Genomic DNA, 18,626 nt, shown 5'->3' with positions numbered 1-18,626 from the left:
CACCGAATATTGTAACTTTTCGCCAAAGGGCGTGGCCGCTACGGTGACGCAAAGTCTGAAGATTTTTCGTGAAAATAAAAGCTGCATAAACTTGACTGAGATGATCCTATCTTCTCAAAATTTCACACATTTGATGAGAGTCCAGCCCTAAAGACATCTACTGACTTATATTTCATCTAACTGATAGCGCCACCTAGTGGCAATTTTTTTTCTTACGAATTTTCTTCTACGTTTTTCTCCAAACACGTTAACTGGACCTACCTCATAATTGCTCAGATGAGGGTTTCGGCCTTCATGATGTCACAACACGAAGTTTGTGAGTTTTCGCGAATTGCTGTAGGCGTGGCTAAGCGCTGTTCGCCAAGAAAACAACGCCAGTTTTGAGGGTCTAAACATGCACAGAAACTCCTGAAACTTGGCACACACATCTGGCCTGGTAAAATGAGCAATATTTTATTGTTGATTGTGCTATTTTTTCAAAAATGACTCAATAGCGCCCCCTCGAAATTTTTAACGAAGCAGCCCCGGTTGTACGTTTAAGCAAGAACGCCGAATATTTTTAGGTGTATGAGGGAGCCCAAGACCTACAAAAAAGTCTCTTGTACCCATATGCTAAAATGAACAGGAAGTGAGCTACGAATTTTTGAATGTCCCATTTTTGACGATTTTTGCACATTCACAGGGGGCAGACTTTTGCCCACTTCTCCTACACGTTTCATCCGACTGAGTTAAGACTTGGCCTGGACCATGTCAAGACCTGAGCCAACGACAGGGGGAAAAATTTTGACTTTTCGAAATACTATATGATGAGGGCGGGGCATCGAAATTTGTGTTTCGCAATGTAAAAGGATATGCTTGATAACTCCCCGGGACATGCTCCAAAAAATCCCAAACTTGACATGTATGTTTATCGTCAAGGCCTGAAGTTATCTCTATGACAACATTCAGTTATATATGCAGCGCCACCTAGCCCTTGAGGCATGAAAAAAAAATACCCCACATACGGTATTTTGTACAAAAAATGTACACTCATTCTAAGTGTGATAACTAAGTCATTTATGAATATTCTTTTAGTTTCCACCACTCAAATTGTTCACTGGCTTCACACCGATCCAAACGTATGTACGTTTCCATTTTGTTTTATTCATTTTTGATTGCCCCTTTAGACAATAAAAGTAACATTGTGCAATGAGTACAACGAGCGATGATGTGTATATACACTTTTACAAAAAAATACCAATCAGGGCAACTCATTGCCTAAAAATAAAAAAGGACGCTGATTTTTGCAGGTCTTAACAATCACCAAAACCCGTTGAGCTTGACACACACACTGGCAAAAAAATATTCTACATGTAAACGTTTATTATGCCATTTTCAAAGAAATTTTGCTTCCAATATGCCAGTACCCCAATGTGCCAGTACCCCAACGTGCAAGTACCCCAACGTGCAAGGACCCCAACGTGGCCCGGGCTGCGAGGGCCCTTTATAGCTGCTCGCAGCTCTAGTTAGGGCCCGAGCAGCGACCGCTGCGAGGTCCCTATTGTTTTTGTAAAAATTATTATTATTAGGGCCCGAGCAGCGACCGCTGCGAGGTCCCTATTGTTTTTCAAGGAATTCTTATTATTCTTCTTCTTTTTATTTGTTATTATTCTTTTCCGCAAACAATCACATTTTTGAGACACTAAACGTGAACGAAAACTCACCAAACTTTACACACACGTCAGGCCTGGCGAAAAATTTGATATTTTAAAGTCGCCATAGGTGATAACAGAAAAATGGCTCCATAGCGCCACCTACATAGGTTAAACAGATCCCTGGCCCGCTACGATTGTCCGACGGCTATGAAAATTGTGTGGCACCTGTAGCACATCCAGATGAACAAAAACCTCTTTGATGTGTGTATCCTAAAATAGACAGGAAGTGAGATATGAGTATTTAAATGTCCAATTTTGGCCAATTTTTGCACATTTACAGGGGTCATACTTTTGCCTGCTTCTCCTACACGGTTAATCCAATTGACTTCAAACTTGGGATCTACCATCTCAAGACCTGGGACAACACCATGGTAAAAAATCTAAAGTTTTCGACATACTATATGACGGCGGTGGGGCATCAAATTTAGAGTTTCAAAACTCTTACTAAACGTAGTATTGCCGGTTGTATGTTTAACCTAGAGCTACGAAAATTGGTACACATATGTAACAGACTATGACCTACAAAAAAGTCTGTTGGTGCCATATGCTAAACCCAACAGGAAGTCCGCCAGAGGCGGGGCATCAAATTTTGAGTTTCAAAATTCTTACTTAATGAAGCATTCCCGGCTGTACGTTTCACCTAGAGTTACCAAAATTTAAAGACATATGTAACAGCCCTCAAGGTACAAAAAACTCTTTTTGAACCATATGCTAAACCTAACAGAAAGTCCACCATTTTGATTTACTTTGGAACGTGTTCCCATTTTTTTGGCCATTTCATAGGGGTCCTATTTTAACGAACTCCTCTTACAGAGTTTATCCGATCATCTTCAAACTTGGTGTGATTCATCTTAAGATGTTGAAGATGAAAAGTTATTGAAAGCTTTTTATTTCGCTGCACGCTGTTGTCGTGGCATGCACTTGTTTGCAAAGGAAAAAAATTCTTCTTAATGAAGAATTCTCAGTTGCACGAAGCAGCTAGAGCTACGAAAATTTGTAGACATATGTAACAGCCCACGATGTACAAAAAAGTCTCTTGCTGCTTTGTGCTAAACCCAACAGGAAGTCCCGCAAGGGCCGGGCATCACTTTTTGAGCTAAAAAACTCCTCTTTAACGAAGCATTCCCGGTTGTACCTTTCACCTAGCGCTATGATAATTTGGAGGCATACATAAGAGCCCACGATGTACAAAAAAGTCTTTTAGAACCATATGCTAAGCCAAACAGGAAGTCCGGCATTTTGATTTACTTTGCTATTTGTAGCCATTTTTTGGGGGCCTTTTATAGGCCTCATATTTTCTACAAAACTTATCAGATTGTCTTCATTCTTTGGCATGTTTCATCTGAAGTATTGCCGGTTATACGTTTAATCTAGAGCTACGAAAATTGGTACACATATGTAACAGACTATGATCTACAAAAAAGCCTGTTGGTGCCATATGCTAAACCTAACAGGAAGTCCGCCAGAGGCAGGGCATCAAATTTTGCATTTCAAAATTTTTACTTAATGAAGCATTTCCGGCTGTACGTTTCACCTAGAGTGACCAAAATTTGAAGACATATGTAACAGCCCTCGAGGTACAAAAAACTCTTTTTGAACCATATGCTAAACCTAACAGGAAGTCTGCCATTTTGATTTACTTTGGAACATGTTGCCATTTTTTTGGCCATTTCATAGGGGTCTTATTTTAACGAACTCCTCCTACAGAGTTTATCCGATCATCTTCAAACTTGGTGTGATTCATCTTAAGATGTTGACGATGAAAAGTTATTGAAAGCTTTTTATTTCGTCGCACGCTGTTGTCGTGGCATGCACTGTTGGCAAAGGAAAAAAAAATCCTTCTTAATGCAGCGTTCCCAGTTGGACGAAGCAGCTCGAGCTACAAAAATTTGTAGACATATGTACACATTTGTCCACATATATATATTTACATATGCATGTAAAAAAATTATGTCAGGCTAAACTAAATGGTTGATTAGGCCCCACACATTTTCACCTTACCATACCCGGCCCTCTTTGCAAAAGGTTTGAACACTCCTGGCCTAAACCTAGGTGTATACTCAAACTATGCACGCACATAAAGCCTGGAACAAAATGTGTAATTTAGAGGGTTCTTGTTTTGTTTTTTGTATTCCTTATATTTCATGTCATTATACTTGACACACTATTTTTACTACTCACTGAATCAGTTCTAAGAACCTTTAATTGATACAATCCAATCACATCCTAGAGAATTGAAAACACATTCAATCATGAGGTTGTTAAGACACATTTACTTCTGTAGCACTTAACCACAAACAAGTTGAGACATCCCCTGATCTAACCCTCCAACCGGGCAAGGAAAAACTTTCAGGGGTCATATTTTAACGAACCCCTCCTACAAAATTTATCCGACTGTCTTCAAACTTGGTGTGTTTCATCTTAAGATGTTTAAGATGCAAAGTAATCGAAAGTTTTTTATTTTGTAACACGCTGTTGCCATAGCAATGCATTGTTTGTCAAGTGCTGCTTTTTTTTTTTTATACACATGAAAACTCATGGAACTTTGCAAACACATCAGACTTGTCATGAACATGAATTTTCAGAGATTTATTGTGCAATTTGCAATAAATAGCGCCCTCTAGACCTTTTTATGAAGCATTTCCGATTGTATGATTATGCTAGACCTACAAAAAAGTATTATGTAGCCATTTGCCAAACCAAAGAGGAAGTCCGCTATTTTGATTTTATTTTGGGAATTATACATCATTTTTGGCCTCTTTCATTCAACTTTGCACAGACAAGGCATGGAAAAAACTAACATTTTAAATGGTCCTTGTTCCATGTAACAGTTGTCAAGTGCTGCTTTTTTTTTTTTTTATACACATGAAAACTCATGAAACTTTGCAAACACATCAGACTTGTCATGAACATGAATTTTCAGAGATTTATTGTGCAATTTGCAATAAATAGCGCCCTCTAGACATTTTTATGAAGCATTTCCGATTGTATGATTATGCTAGACCTACAAAAAAGTATTATGTAGCCATTTGCCAAACCAAAGAGGAAGTCCGCTATTTTGATTTTATTTTGGGAATTATACATAATTTTTGGCCTTCTTCATTAAACTTTGCACAGACAAGGCATGGAAAAAACTAACATTTTAAATGGTCCTTGTTCCATGTAACAGTACCCCAACGTGCCAGTACCCTGACGTGCAAGTAACCCAACGTTGTGCTCAATAGCGCCCTCTATGCATTTTTATGGAGCATTTCCAATTGTATGATTCAAGCGATACACAACTAAAGATGACTTGACCTAGATTTGTGAAAACTGGGAGGCATACCTATTAGCTTAAGACCTACAAAAAGTATTCTGTAGCCGTATGCTAAACCTAAAAGGAAGTCCGCCATTTTGAATTTATTTTGGGAATTGCGCACCATATTTTGCGTTTTTTCGTTCTTTGCACACACAAGGCTTGTCAAAAACATTTTAGATGGTCCTTGTCCTATTTGACAGTACCCCAACGTGCCAGTACCCCGACGTGCAAGTACCCCAACGTGGCACGCCTTTGCTGTAGCGATGCATTGTTTGCAAAGAATTTTTTTTTTTTATATGATTCAGCTAGATGTGTGAATATTGGGAGGCATACCTATCAGCCGAATACCTCGACAAAGCATTCCATAGCAATGTGAACAAACACAAAAAGCATGGGAAAACATTTACAATTTAGACGGTTTCTTATGAAACAGTACCCTAACGTGCCAGTACCCCGACGTGCAAATACCCCAACGTGGCACGGGTTGCGAGGGCCCTTTATAGCTGCTCGCAGCTCTAGTTATTAGGGCCCGAGCAGCGACCGCTGCGAGGTCCCTATTGTTTTTCAAGGAATTCTTATTATTATTCTTCTTTTTATTTGTTATTATTCTTTTCCGCAAACAATCACATTTTTGAGACACTAAACGTGAACGAAAACTCACCAAACTTTACACACACGTCAGGCCTGGCGAAAAATTTGATATTTTAAAGTCGCCATAGGTGATAACAGAAAAATGGCTCCATAGCGCCACCTACATAGGTTAAACAGATCCCTGGCCCGCTACGATTGTCCGACGGCTATGAAAATTGTGTGGCACCTGTAGCACATCCAGATGAACAAAAACCTCTTTGATGTGTGTACCCTAAAATAGACAGGAAGTGAGATATGAGTATTTAAATGTCCAATTTTGGCCAATTTTTGCACATTTACAGGGGTCATACTTTTGCCTGCTTCTCCTACACGGGTAATCCAATTGACTTCAAACTTGGGATGTACCATCTCAAGACCTGGGACAACACCATGGTAAAAAATCTAAAGTTTTCGACATACTATATGACGGCGGTGGGGCATCAAATTTAGAGTTTCAAAACTCTTACTAAACGTAGTATTGCCGGTTGTATGTTTAACCTAGAGCTACGAAAATTGGTACACATATGTAACAGACTATGACCTACAAAAAAGTCTGTTGGTGCCATATGCTAAACCCAACAGGAAGTCCGCCAGAGGCGGGGCATCAAATTTTGAGTTTCAAAATTCTTACTTAATGAAGCATTCCCGGCTGTACGTTTCACCTAGAGTTACCAAAATTTAAAGACATATGTAACAGCCCTCAAGGTACAAAAAACTCTTTTTGAACCATATGCTAAACCTAACAGAAAGTCCACCATTTTGATTTACTTTGGAACGTGTTCCCATTTTTTTGGCCATTTCATAGGGGTCCTATTTTAACGAACTCCTCTTACAGAGTTTATCCGATCATCTTCAAACTTGGTGTGATTCATCTTAAGATGTTGAAGATGAAAAGTTATTGAAAGCTTTTTATTTCGCTGCACGCTGTTGTCGTGGCATGCACTTGTTTGCAAAGGAAAAAAATTCTTCTTAATGAAGAATTCTCAGTTGTACGAAGCAGCTAGAGCTACGAAAATTTGTAGACATATGTAACAGCCCACGATGTACAAAAAAGTCTCTTGCTGCTTTGTGCTAAACCCAACAGGAAGTCCCGCAAGGGCCGGGCATCACTTTTTGAGCTAAAAAACTCCTCTTTAACGAAGCATTCCCGGTTGTACCTTTCACCTAGCGCAATGATAATTTGGAGGCATACATAAGAGCCCACGATGTACAAAAAAGTCTTTTAGAACCATATGCTAAGCCAAACAGGAAGTCCGGCATTTTGATTTACTTTGCTATTTGTAGCCATTTTTTGGGGGCCTTTTATAGGCCTCATATTTTCTACAAAACTTATCAGATTGTCTTCATTCTTTGGCATGTTTCATCTGAAGTATTGCCGGTTATACGTTTAATCTAGAGCTACGAAAATTGGTACACATATGTAACAGACTATGATCTACAAAAAAGCCTGTTGGTGCCATATGCTAAACCTAACAGGAAGTCCGCCAGAGGCAGGGCATCAAATTTTGCATTTCAAAATTTTTACTTAATGAAGCATTTCCGGCTGTACGTTTCACCTAGAGTGACCAAAATTTGAAGACATATGTAACAGCCCTCGAGGTACAAAAAACTATTTTTGAACCATATGCTAAACCTAACAGGAAGTCTGCCATTTTGATTTACTTTGGAACATGTTGCCATTTTTTTGGCCATTTCATAGGGGTCTTATTTTAACGAACTCCTCCTACAGAGTTTATCCGATCATCTTCAAACTTGGTGTGATTCATCTTAAGATGTTGACGATGAAAAGTTATTGAAAGCTTTTTATTTCGTCGCACGCTGTTGTCATGGCATGCACTGTTGGCAAAGGAAAAAAAAATCCTTCCTAATGCAGCGTTCCCAGTTGGACGAAGCAGCTCGAGCTACAAAAATTTGTAGACATATGTACACATTTGTCCACATATATATATTTACATATGCATGTAAAAAAATTATGTCAGGCTAAACTAAATGGTTGATTAGGCCCCACACATTTTCACCTTACCATACCCGGCCCTCTTTGCAAAAGGTTTGAACACTCCTGGCCTAAACCTAGGTGTATACTCAAACTATGCACGCACATAAAGCCTGGAACAAAATGTGTAATTTAGAGGGTTCTTGTTTTGTTTTTTGTATTCCTTATATTTCATGTCATTATACTTGACACACTATTTTTACTACTCACTGAATCAGTTATAAGAACATTTAATTGATACAATCCAATCACATCCTAGAGAATTGAAAACACCTTCAATCATGAGGTTGTTAAGACACATTTACTTCTGTAGCACTTAACCACAAACAAGTTGCGACATCCCCTGATCTAACCCTCCAACCGGGCAAGGAAAAACTTTCAGGGGTCATATTTTAACGAACCCCTCCTACAAAATTTATCCGACTGTCTTCAAACTTGGTGTGTTTCATCTTAAGATGTTTAAGATGCAAACTAATCGAAAGTTTTTTATTTTGTAACACGCTGTTGCCATAGCAATGCATTGTTTGTCAAGTGCTGCTTTTTTTTTTTTTATACACATGAAAACTCATGGAACTTTGCAAACACATCAGACTTGTTAAAATATCATTTTTGGCCTTTTTCATTCAACTTTGCACAGAAAAGGCATGGAAAAAACTAACATTTTAAATGGTCCTTGTTCCATGTAACAGTTGTCAAGTGCTGCTTTTTTTTTTTTTTATACACATGAAAACTCATGAAACTTTGCAAACACATCAGACTTGTCATGAACATGAATTTTCAGAGATTTATTGTGCAATTTGCAATAAATAGCGCCCTCTAGACATTTTTATGAAGCATTTCCGATTGTATGATTATGCTAGACCTACAAAAAAGTATTATGTAGCCATTTGCCAAACCAAAGAGGAAGTCCGCTATTTTGATTTTATTTTGGGAATTATACATAATTTTTGGCCTTCTTCATTAAACTTTGCACAGACAAGGCATGGAAAAAACTAACATTTTAAATGGTCCTTGTTCCATGTAACAGTACCCCAACGTGCCAGTACCCTGACGTGCAAGTAACCCAACGTTGTGCTCAATAGCGCCCTCTATGCATTTTTATGGAGCATTTCCAATTGTATGATTCAAGCGATACACAACTAAAGATGACTTGACCTAGATTTGTGAAAACTGGGAGGCATACCTATTAGCTTAAGACCTACAAAAAGTATTCTGTAGCCGTATGCTAAACCTAAAAGGAAGTCCGCCATTTTGAATTTATTTTGGGAATTGCGCACCATATTTTGCGTTTTGATTAAACTTTGCACACACAAGGCTTGTCAAAAACATTTTAGATGGTCCTTGTCCTATTTGACAGTACCCCAACGTGCCAGTACCCCGACGTGCAAGTACCCCAACGTGGCACGCCTTTGCTGTAGCGATGCATTGTTTGCAAAGAATTTTTTTTTTTATATGATTCAGCTAGATGTGTGAATATTGGGAGGCATACCTATCAGCCGAATACCTCGATAAAGCATTCCATAGCAATGTGAACAAACACAAAAAGCATGGCAAAACATTTACAATTTAGACGGTTTCTTATGAAACAGTACCCTAACGTGCGAGTACCCCGACGTGCAAATACCCCAACGTGGCACGGGTTGCGAGGGCCCTTTATAGCTGCTCGCAGCTCTAGTTAGGGCCCGAGCAGCGACCGCTGCGAGGTCCCTATTGTTTTTCAAGGAATTCTTATTATTCTTCTTTTTATTTTTTGTTATTATTCTTTTCCGCAAACAATCACATTTTTGAGACACTAAACGTGAACGAAAACTCACCAAACTTTACACACACGTCAGGCCTGGCGAAAAATTTGATATTTTAAAGTCGCCATAGGTGATAACAGAAAAATGGCTCCATAGCGCCACCTACATAGGTTAAACAGATCCCTGGCCCGCTACGATTGTCCGACGGCTATGAAAATTGTGTGGCACCTGTAGCACATCCAGATGAACAAAAACCTCTTTGATGTGTGTACCCTAAAATAGACAGAAAGTGAGGTATGATCATCTGAATGTCCAATTTTGGCCCAGTTTTGCACATTTACAGGGGTCATACTTTTGCCCGCTTCTCCTACACGGTTAACCCGATTGACTTCAAACTTGGGATGGACCATCTCAACACCTGGGACAACATCATGGTAAAAAATCTAAAGTTTTTGATATACTATATGACGGCGGCGACGCATCAAATTTAGAGTTTAAAAATTCTTACTTCACGAAGCATTGCCGGTTGTACGTTTAATCTAGAGCTACGAAAATTGGTACACATATGTAACAGGCTATGACCTACAAAAAACTCTTTTTGAACCATATGCTAAACCTCACAGGAAGTCCGCCATTTTGATTTATTTTGGAACGTGTTGCCATTTTTTTGGCCATTTCATTGGGGTCTTATTTTAACGAACTCCTCCTACAGTGTTTATCCGATCATCTTCAAACTTGGTGTGATTCATCTTAAGATGTTGAAGATGAAAAGTTATTGAAAGCTTTGTATTTCGTCGCACGCTGTTGTCATGGCATGCACTGTTTGCAAAGGAAAAAAAATATCCTTAAAGAAGCATTCCCATTTGTACGAAGCAGCGAGAGCTACAAAAATTTGTAGACATATGTAACAGCCCAAGATGTACAAAAAAGTCTCTTGGTGCCCTGTGCTAAACCCAACAGGAAGTCCCCCAGGGGCCGGGCATCGCATTTTGAGCTAAAAAACTCCTCTTTAACAAAGCATACCCGGCTGTACGTTTCACCTAGAGTTACCAAAATTTGTAGAGGTATATAACAGCCCTTGAGGTACAAAAAACTCTTTTTGAACCATATGCTAAACCTAACAGGACGTCCGCCATTTTGATTTACTTTGGAATGTGTTGCCATTTTTTGGGCCATTTCATAGGGGTCATATTTTAACGAACTCCTCCTACAGAGTTTATCCGATCATCTTCAAACTTGGTGTGACTCATCTTAAGATGTTGAGGATGAAAAGTTATTGAAAGCTCTTTATTTCGTCGCACGCTGTTGTCGTGGCATGCACTTTTTGCAAAGGAAAAAAATCCTTCTTAATGAAGCATTCCCAGTTGTACGAAGTAGCTAGAGCTACAAAAATTTGTAGACATATGTAACAGCCCACAATGTACAAAAAAAAAGTCTCTTAGTGCCATGTGCTAAACCCAACAGGAAGTCCCCCAGGGGCCGGGCATCACATTTTGAGCTAGAAAACTCCTCTTTAACGAAGCATTCCCGGTTGTACGTTTTACCTAGCGCAATGATAATTTGCAGGCATACATAAGAGCCCACGATGTACAAAAAAAGTCTCTTGGAACCATGTGCTAAACCAAACAGGAAGTCTGCCATTTTGATTTACGATGGGATTTGTTGCCATTTTTTGTGGCCTTTTTCAGGGGTAATATTTTAACGAACTCCTCGTACAAAGTTCATCCGACCGTCTTCAAACTTGGTGTGTTTCATCTTAAGATGTTTAAGATGCAAAGTTATCGAAAGTTTTTTATTTTGTCGCACGCTGCTGCTATAGCGATGCATTGTTTGCCAAGTAAAGTGCTGCTTTGTTTTTTTATCTATACATGTGTGAAAACTCATGAAACTTTGCAAACACATCAGACTTGTCATGAACATGAATTTTTAGAGATTTATTGTGCAATTTGCAATAAATAGCGCCCTCTAGACATTTTTATGAAGTATTTCCGATTGTATGATTCTGCTAGATTTGTGAAAATTAGGACAGACCCCTATAAGCCTAATACCTACAAAAAAGTATTATGTAGCCATTTGCCAAACCAAAGAGGAAGTCCGCTATTTTGATTTTATTTTGGGAATTATACATCATTTTTGGCCTCTTTCATTAAACTTTGCACAGACAAGGCATGGAAAAAACTAACATTTTAAATGGTCCTTGTTCCATGTAACAGTACCCCAACGTGCCAGTACCCTGACCTGCAAGTAACCCAACGTTGTCCTCAATAGCGCCCTCTATGCATTTTTATGGAGCATTTCCAATTGTATGATTCAAGCGATACACAACTAAAGATGACTTGACCTAGATTTGTGAAAACTGGGAGGCATACCTATTAGCTTAAGACCTACAAAAAGTATTCTGTAGCCGTATGCTAAACCTAAAAGGAAGTCCGCCATTTTTAATTTATTTTGGGAATTGCACACCATCTTTGGCCTTTTGCACTCACAAAGCTTGTCAAAAACATTTTAGATGGTCCTTGTCCGATTTGACAGTACCCCAACGTGCCAGTACCCCGACGTGCAAGTACCCCAACGTGGCCCAGGTTGCGAGGGCCCTTTATAGCTGCTCGCAGCTCTAGTTCTTCTTCTTCTTCTTTGTTATTATTCTTTTCCGCAAACAACCACATTTTTGAGGCACTAAACATGAACGAAAACTCACCAAACTTTACACGCAGATCGGGTCTGGCGAAAAATTTGATATTTTAAAGTCGCCATACATGATAACAGAAAAATGGCTCTGTAGCGCCACCTACATAGGTTTAACGGATCCCTGTCCCGCTACGATTGTCCTATGGCTACGAAAATTGTGTGGCACCTGTAGCACATCCAGATGAACAAAAACCTCTTTGATATGTGTACCCTAAAATAGACAGGAAGTGAGGTATGAGTATTTGAATGTCCAATTTTGGCCCATTTTTGCACATTTACAGGGGTCATACTTTTGCCCGCTTCTCCTACACGGTTAACCCGATTGACTTCAAACTTGGGCTGTACCATCTCAACACCTGGGACAACATCATGGTAAAAAATCTAAAGTTTTTGACATACTATATGACGGTGGCGGGGCATCAAATTTACAGTTTCAAAATTCTTACTTAACGAAGCATTGCCGGTGGTACGTTTAATCTAGAGCTACGAAAATTGGTACACATATGTAACAGACTATGATCTACAAAAAAGCCTGTTGGTGCCATATGCTAAACCTAACAGGAAGTCCGCCAGAGGCGAGGCATCAAATTTTGTGTTTCAAAATTCTAACTTAATGAAGCATTCCCGGCTGTACATTTCACCTAGAGTTACCAATATTTGAAGACATATGTAACAGCCCTCAAGGTACAAAAAACTCTTTTTGAACCATATGCTAAACCGAACAGGAAGTCCGCCATTTTGATTTACTTTGGAACGTGTTGCCATTTTTTGGGCCATTTCATAGGGGTCTTATTTTAACGAACTCCTCCTACAGAGTTTATCCGATCATCTCCAAACTTGGTGTGATTCATCTTAAGATGTTGAAGATGAAAAGTTATTGAAAGCTTTTTATTTTGTCGCACGCTGTTGCCGTGGCATGCACAGTTTGCAAAGGAAAAAATTACTTCTTAATGAAGCATTCCCAGTTGTACGAAGCAGCTAGAGCTACGAAAATTTGGAGACAAATGTAACAGCCCACGATGTACAAAAAAGTCTCTTGGTGCCATGTGCTAAACCCAACAGGAAGTCCCGTAGGGGCCGGGCATCACATTTTGAGCTAAAAAACTCCTCTTTAACGAAGCATTCCCGGTTGTACGTTTCACCTAGCGCTATGATAATTTAGAGGCATACATAAGAGCCCACGATGTACAAAAAAGTCTCTTGGAACCATGTGCTTAACCAAACAGGAAGTCCGCCATTTTGATTTATGATGGGATTTGTAGACTTTTTTTGTGGCCTTTTTTAGGGGTCATATTTTAACTCCTCCTACAAAATTCATCCGACCGTGTTCAAACTTGGTGTGTTTCATCTTAAGATGTTTAAGATGCAAATTTATCGAAAGTTTTTTATTTTGTCGCACGCTGCTGCTATAGCGATGCATTGGTTGCCAAGTAAAGTGCTGCTTTGTTTTTTTTTATCTATACATGTGTGAAAACTCGTGAAACTTTGCACACACATCAGACTTGTCATTAACATGAATTTTTAGAGATTTCTTGTGCAATTTGCAATAAATCGCACCCTCTATACATTTTTTATGGAGCATTTCCGATTGGATGATTCAAGCGCAAAATAACTAAAGATGACTTGACTTGACCTAGATTTGTGAAAACTCAGAGGCATACCTATTATATTATTATTATTTTTTGTACCTTACAAGATTATCTCTTGTGCCACATTAAACCCCTTTGCAGGCCTGAGCCAAACCACGGTCCATACATTTGATACCACTGCTTTATTTCAATGGTCAAGTACTTCATAACCACACCTACTTATGCTTGTCCTTGCATATATAGTAGACAACAAAGAGCTCTTTCAACAAAAGACATTTCCATCTACAAAGTCATACAAGGTAAGCACTCTATAAATTCTGCAATCACTACACTTCTATTCCTAAATTATCACTTCAAATACCAACAATGGTTAATACAGCTACAAATTTCTTGTATGTTTATGAAGTATGATACTGTATTTATTTCTACTCCTTTGCTTTTCTACAGAACATGAACAAATCAACAAGCAAATTCTCTTTTGGTAAAGACCCTCTAATCATCTCCATACGCAAAGATTGCCAACTTTTTTCCGTAAGTATACAATACATAAACTAAACAGGACAACTTTCTCAATCATATACAGTATGCCATACATATATGTATTAAGTTCTCATTTATTAACAGGTTTGTTAAAGGCACCTTTAGTGTGTTTTTCTGTTTGTAATGTTTCTCCACGAGCACGTCTAGCCATTGATATCATGTAGAACACATATGCTAACCTTTTAGAGACAATTGAAGCTTACTTGCACAGTAGCCACTATCTTAACCACTTAATTCACATGTCTACTTGACAACTTATTACATGTAGTGAAATGGTACTTTGTGCGTCTTATGCTTTTTTCTGAACACTGCTTTTCAACTCTTTCCTTAAAACCAATACATGCGGCACTGTTATACTGTATAAATATATATGTCCGTGTGTATATATAACCATTTATGTACCTGTCGTATCCTTACTTTTATTCATCATTTCATCACACAATCCTAAAACATTGCTTTTTGACTCAGAGGATTCAACTATACCATTTTTGCGTGTCTTATTACTTACTAGCTATATTATTTATTAACGGGCAAAAACTATGAATATAAGATCACCGTCAAATATTACGTCTGTAATATCCATATACAGTGCATTACATAATATGCATTTGTATTAAGACACTACCATGCTAAAAATATGCACACGACTGTTCTGTAAACTACACCTAAGACAACCAAACTTCACAGATCTAACATGATTCTTCATTCTTTTTTGTTCTACAGATGTATCAAATGCTGCCACACAGACAGAAGAAGCCACTGAGGACATGCACGAAGACGATGATCACAATATAACAGGACAGGTTAACCCCCCTGAAGTTTTAGCCCGCAGGTCAAAGCGTCCTAGGACTAATTCATCCATGGAGGTTACATTATCCTAAGACAGACTATGTGCTAACCCAAACTCTTTGACCCCAAGGGATTCATCTGTCCCAGAAAACTTTTACACTAAAGAGTTTATCTGTCCTAGGGCGCTGTTAACCCCAGGTTAAAGTGTTATTTAATCTGTCCTGTTACAACAGCTATACATAAACAGCTGCATTCCTCTCCTGTTCCATCTCTCGCACTTCTTTCATCTCTTTTTCTCCTCTACTTATACCTATGCTTGCTCATGTGCTTTTTTCCCCTTTAGATGATGTCATTGGTTAGCCTGCTTCAAAGCTACATTTTTTCTTGAATAACTGTCACACATTTACTGTTTGCTGGACCCTACAAAACTGTCACAATACTTCACTATGTCATGAATACATATGTGTTGCACAGCGACACCACATTAAGAGTCATCAAAAAGCTTTTTATTTGATCACACACCATCTCTGTGCCATGCAATGTTTTCAAATAAACAGATGCTGGTTTTGAATATCAAACGAGCGACTTTTCATGAAACTTTGCACACACATCAGAAAGTCCACACTTTTGAATTTATTTTGGGAATTGTGCATCATTTTTGGCCTTTTACTGCACCTTTTTACACACAAGGCACGGCAAATGCATTTCTATTTTCCATGGTCCTTGTCTATTTAACAGTACCCCAACGTGCAAGTCCCCCGACTTGCATATACCCCAACGTGGCCCGGGTTGCGAGGGCCCTTTATAGCTGCTCGCAGCTCTAGTTATTATTATTCTTCTTCTTTATTCTCCGCAAACAATCGCGATTTTGGGTACCTAAATATTCACGAAAACTCACCAAACTTTGCACACTCCTCAGGTCCGGCGAAAAATTTGATATTATGAAGTCGTTATAACAACGCGACTCTATAGCGCCCCCTAGCGTAGAAAAATAAAATCCAAGCCCGACACGTTTGAGCTAGAGCAACGAAAATTGGCAGGCACGTGTAGCACCCCGAGACGCACAAAAAAGTCTATTGGGACCATGTAGCTAAAATGTACAGGAAGTGAGCTATGAATTTTTTAATGTCCAATTTTGGCCTATTTTGGCACATTCACTGTGGTCATGCTTTTTCCCCCTTTGCAAACATTTTTCATCCAATTGACTTCAAACTTGGCATTTATCATCTCAAGACCTAAGAGAAGAGCTGGGCAAAACATCTTGCCTTTTCGAAATACTATACGACGGGGGCGGAGCATCAAATATTGCCTTTAAAATTTCATTTGTCCAGAAAGAGCAAATGCTTAATAACTCCCATGTTCAAGCTCCAAAAAATCTCAAACTTCTCAGGCAACGTAATAGTCACAGCCTAAAAACATCTATATGACAAAATTGAGTTATACATATAGCGCCACCTAGTGGTTACAATAAATGTCATACTTTACGTTTTTAGCTACTGTGCTGAGCTTGTTGAAGGGATCCATTTGAAAATTGGTCAGAAAAGCCTTAAGATGTTGATCATGCCCCACACCGAATATTGTAACTTTTCGTCAAAGGGCGTGGCCGCTACGGTGACGCAAAATCTGAAGATTTTTCGTGAAAATAAAAGCTGCATTAACTTGACCGAGATGATCCTATCTTCTCAAAATTTCACACATTTGATGAGAGTCCAGCTCTAAAGACATCTACTAACTTACATTTCATCTAACTGATAGCGCCACCTAGTGGCAATTTTTTTTCTTACGAATTTTCTTCTACGTTTTTCTCCAAACACGTTAACTGGACCTACCTCATATTCGCTCAGAGGAGGGTTTCGGCCTTCATGATGTCACAACACGAAGTTTGTGAGTTTTCGCGAATTGCTGTAGGCGTGGCTAAGCGCTGTTCGCCAAGAAAACAAGGCCAGTTTTGAGGGTCTAAACATGCACAGAAACTCCTGAAACTTGGCACACACATCTGGCCTGGTAAAATGAGCAATATTTTATTGTTGATTGTGCTATTTTTACAAAAATGACTCAATAGCGCCCCCTCGAAATTTTTAACGAAGCAGCCCCGGTTGTACGTTTAAGCAAGAACGCCGAATATTTTTAGGTGTATGAGGGAGCCCAAGACCTACAAAAAAGTCTCTTGTACCCATATGCTAAAATGAACAGGAAGTGAGCTACGAATTTTTGAATGTCCCATTTTTGACGATTTTTGCACATTCACAGGGGGCAGACTTTTGCCCACTTCTCCTACACGTTTCATCCGACTGAGTTAAGACTTGGCCTGGACCATGTCAAGACCTGAGCCAACGACAGGGGGAAAAATTTTGACTTTTCGAAATACTATATGATGAGGGCGGGGCATCAAAATTTGTGTTTCACAATGAAAAAGGATATGCTTGATAACTCCCCGGTACATGCTCCAAAAAATCCCAAACTTGACATGTATGTTTATCGTCAAGGCCTGAAGTTATCTCTATGACAACATTCAGTTATATATGCAGCGCCACCTAGCCCTTGAGGCATGAAAAAAAAATACCCCACATACGGTATTTTGTACAAAAAATGTACACTCATTCTAAGTGTGATAACTAAGTCATTTATGAATATTTTTTTAGTTTCCACCACTCAAAATGTTCACTGGCATCAGACTTATCCAAACATATATATATTTTTATTTATTTTTGATAGCCTCTATGGACATTAAAAGCAATATCGTGAATGAAGGATATGCTTAATAACTCCACGGTACATGCTCCAAAAAAAAATCCCACACTTGACATGTATGCTTATAATCAAGGCCTGAAGGTATCTCTATGACAACATTCAGTTATAAATACAGCGCCACCTAGCCCTTGAGGCTTATATAAAAAAATAAATAAATACCCCACATACGGTATTTTGTACAAAAAATGTACACTCATTCTAAGTGTGATAACTAAGTCATTTATGAATATTCTTTTAGTTTCCACCACTCAAATTGTTCACTGGCTTCACACCGATCCAAACGTATGTACGTTTCCATTTTGTTTTATTCATTTTTGATTGCCCCTTTGGACAATAAAAGTAACATTGTGCAATGAGTACAACGAGCGATGATGTGTATATACACTTTTACAAAAAAATACCAATCAGGGCAACTCATTGCCTAAAAATAAAAAAGGACGCTGATTTTTGCAGGTCTTAACAATCACCAAAACCCGTTGAGCTTGACACACACACTGGCAAAAAAATATTCTACATGTAAACGTTTATTATGCCATTTTCAAAGAAATTTTGCTTCCAATATGCCAGTACCCCAACGTGCCAGTACCCCAACGTGCAAGTACCCCAACGTGCAAGGACCCCAACGTGGCCCGGGCTGCGAGGGCCCTTTATAGCTGCTCGCAGCTCTAGTTAGGGCCCGAGCAGCGACCGCTGCGAGGTCCCTATTGTTTTTCGTTCGAATTATTATTATTAGGGCCCGAGCAGCGACCGCTGCGAGGTCCCTATTGTTTTTGTAAAAATTATTATTATTATTATTATTATTATTCTTTATTCTCCGCAAACAATCGCGATTTTGGGTACCTAAATATTCACGAAAACTCACCAAACTTTGCACACTCCTCAGGTCCGGCGAAAAATTTGATATTATGAAGT

General features: G+C 38.9%; 1 protein-coding gene and 1 long non-coding RNA gene across 5 annotated transcripts in view; both read left to right on the top strand.

Moving 5' to 3' along the window:
• The window catches only part of kdm2aa (lysine (K)-specific demethylase 2Aa), a 568,226-nt gene that overhangs the window by 458,837 nt on the left and 90,763 nt on the right, over nucleotides 1-18,626 (top strand). The gene's annotated exons all lie outside the window — the stretch shown is intronic.
• LOC144020584 (uncharacterized) lies at nucleotides 13,334-15,374 on the top strand. Its single transcript, XR_013283924.1, has 3 exons — nucleotides 13,334-13,933; nucleotides 14,082-14,165; nucleotides 14,898-15,374. It is a non-coding gene; the product is annotated as an uncharacterized LOC144020584 (long non-coding RNA).

This window comes from Festucalex cinctus, chromosome 6 (assembly GCF_051991245.1).
Source record: "Festucalex cinctus isolate MCC-2025b chromosome 6, RoL_Fcin_1.0, whole genome shotgun sequence".
Taxonomy (NCBI): domain Eukaryota; kingdom Metazoa; phylum Chordata; class Actinopteri; order Syngnathiformes; family Syngnathidae; genus Festucalex; species Festucalex cinctus.
Note: the sequence above shows the minus strand (reverse complement) of the source record. Positions and strands in the feature narration are given on the sequence as shown.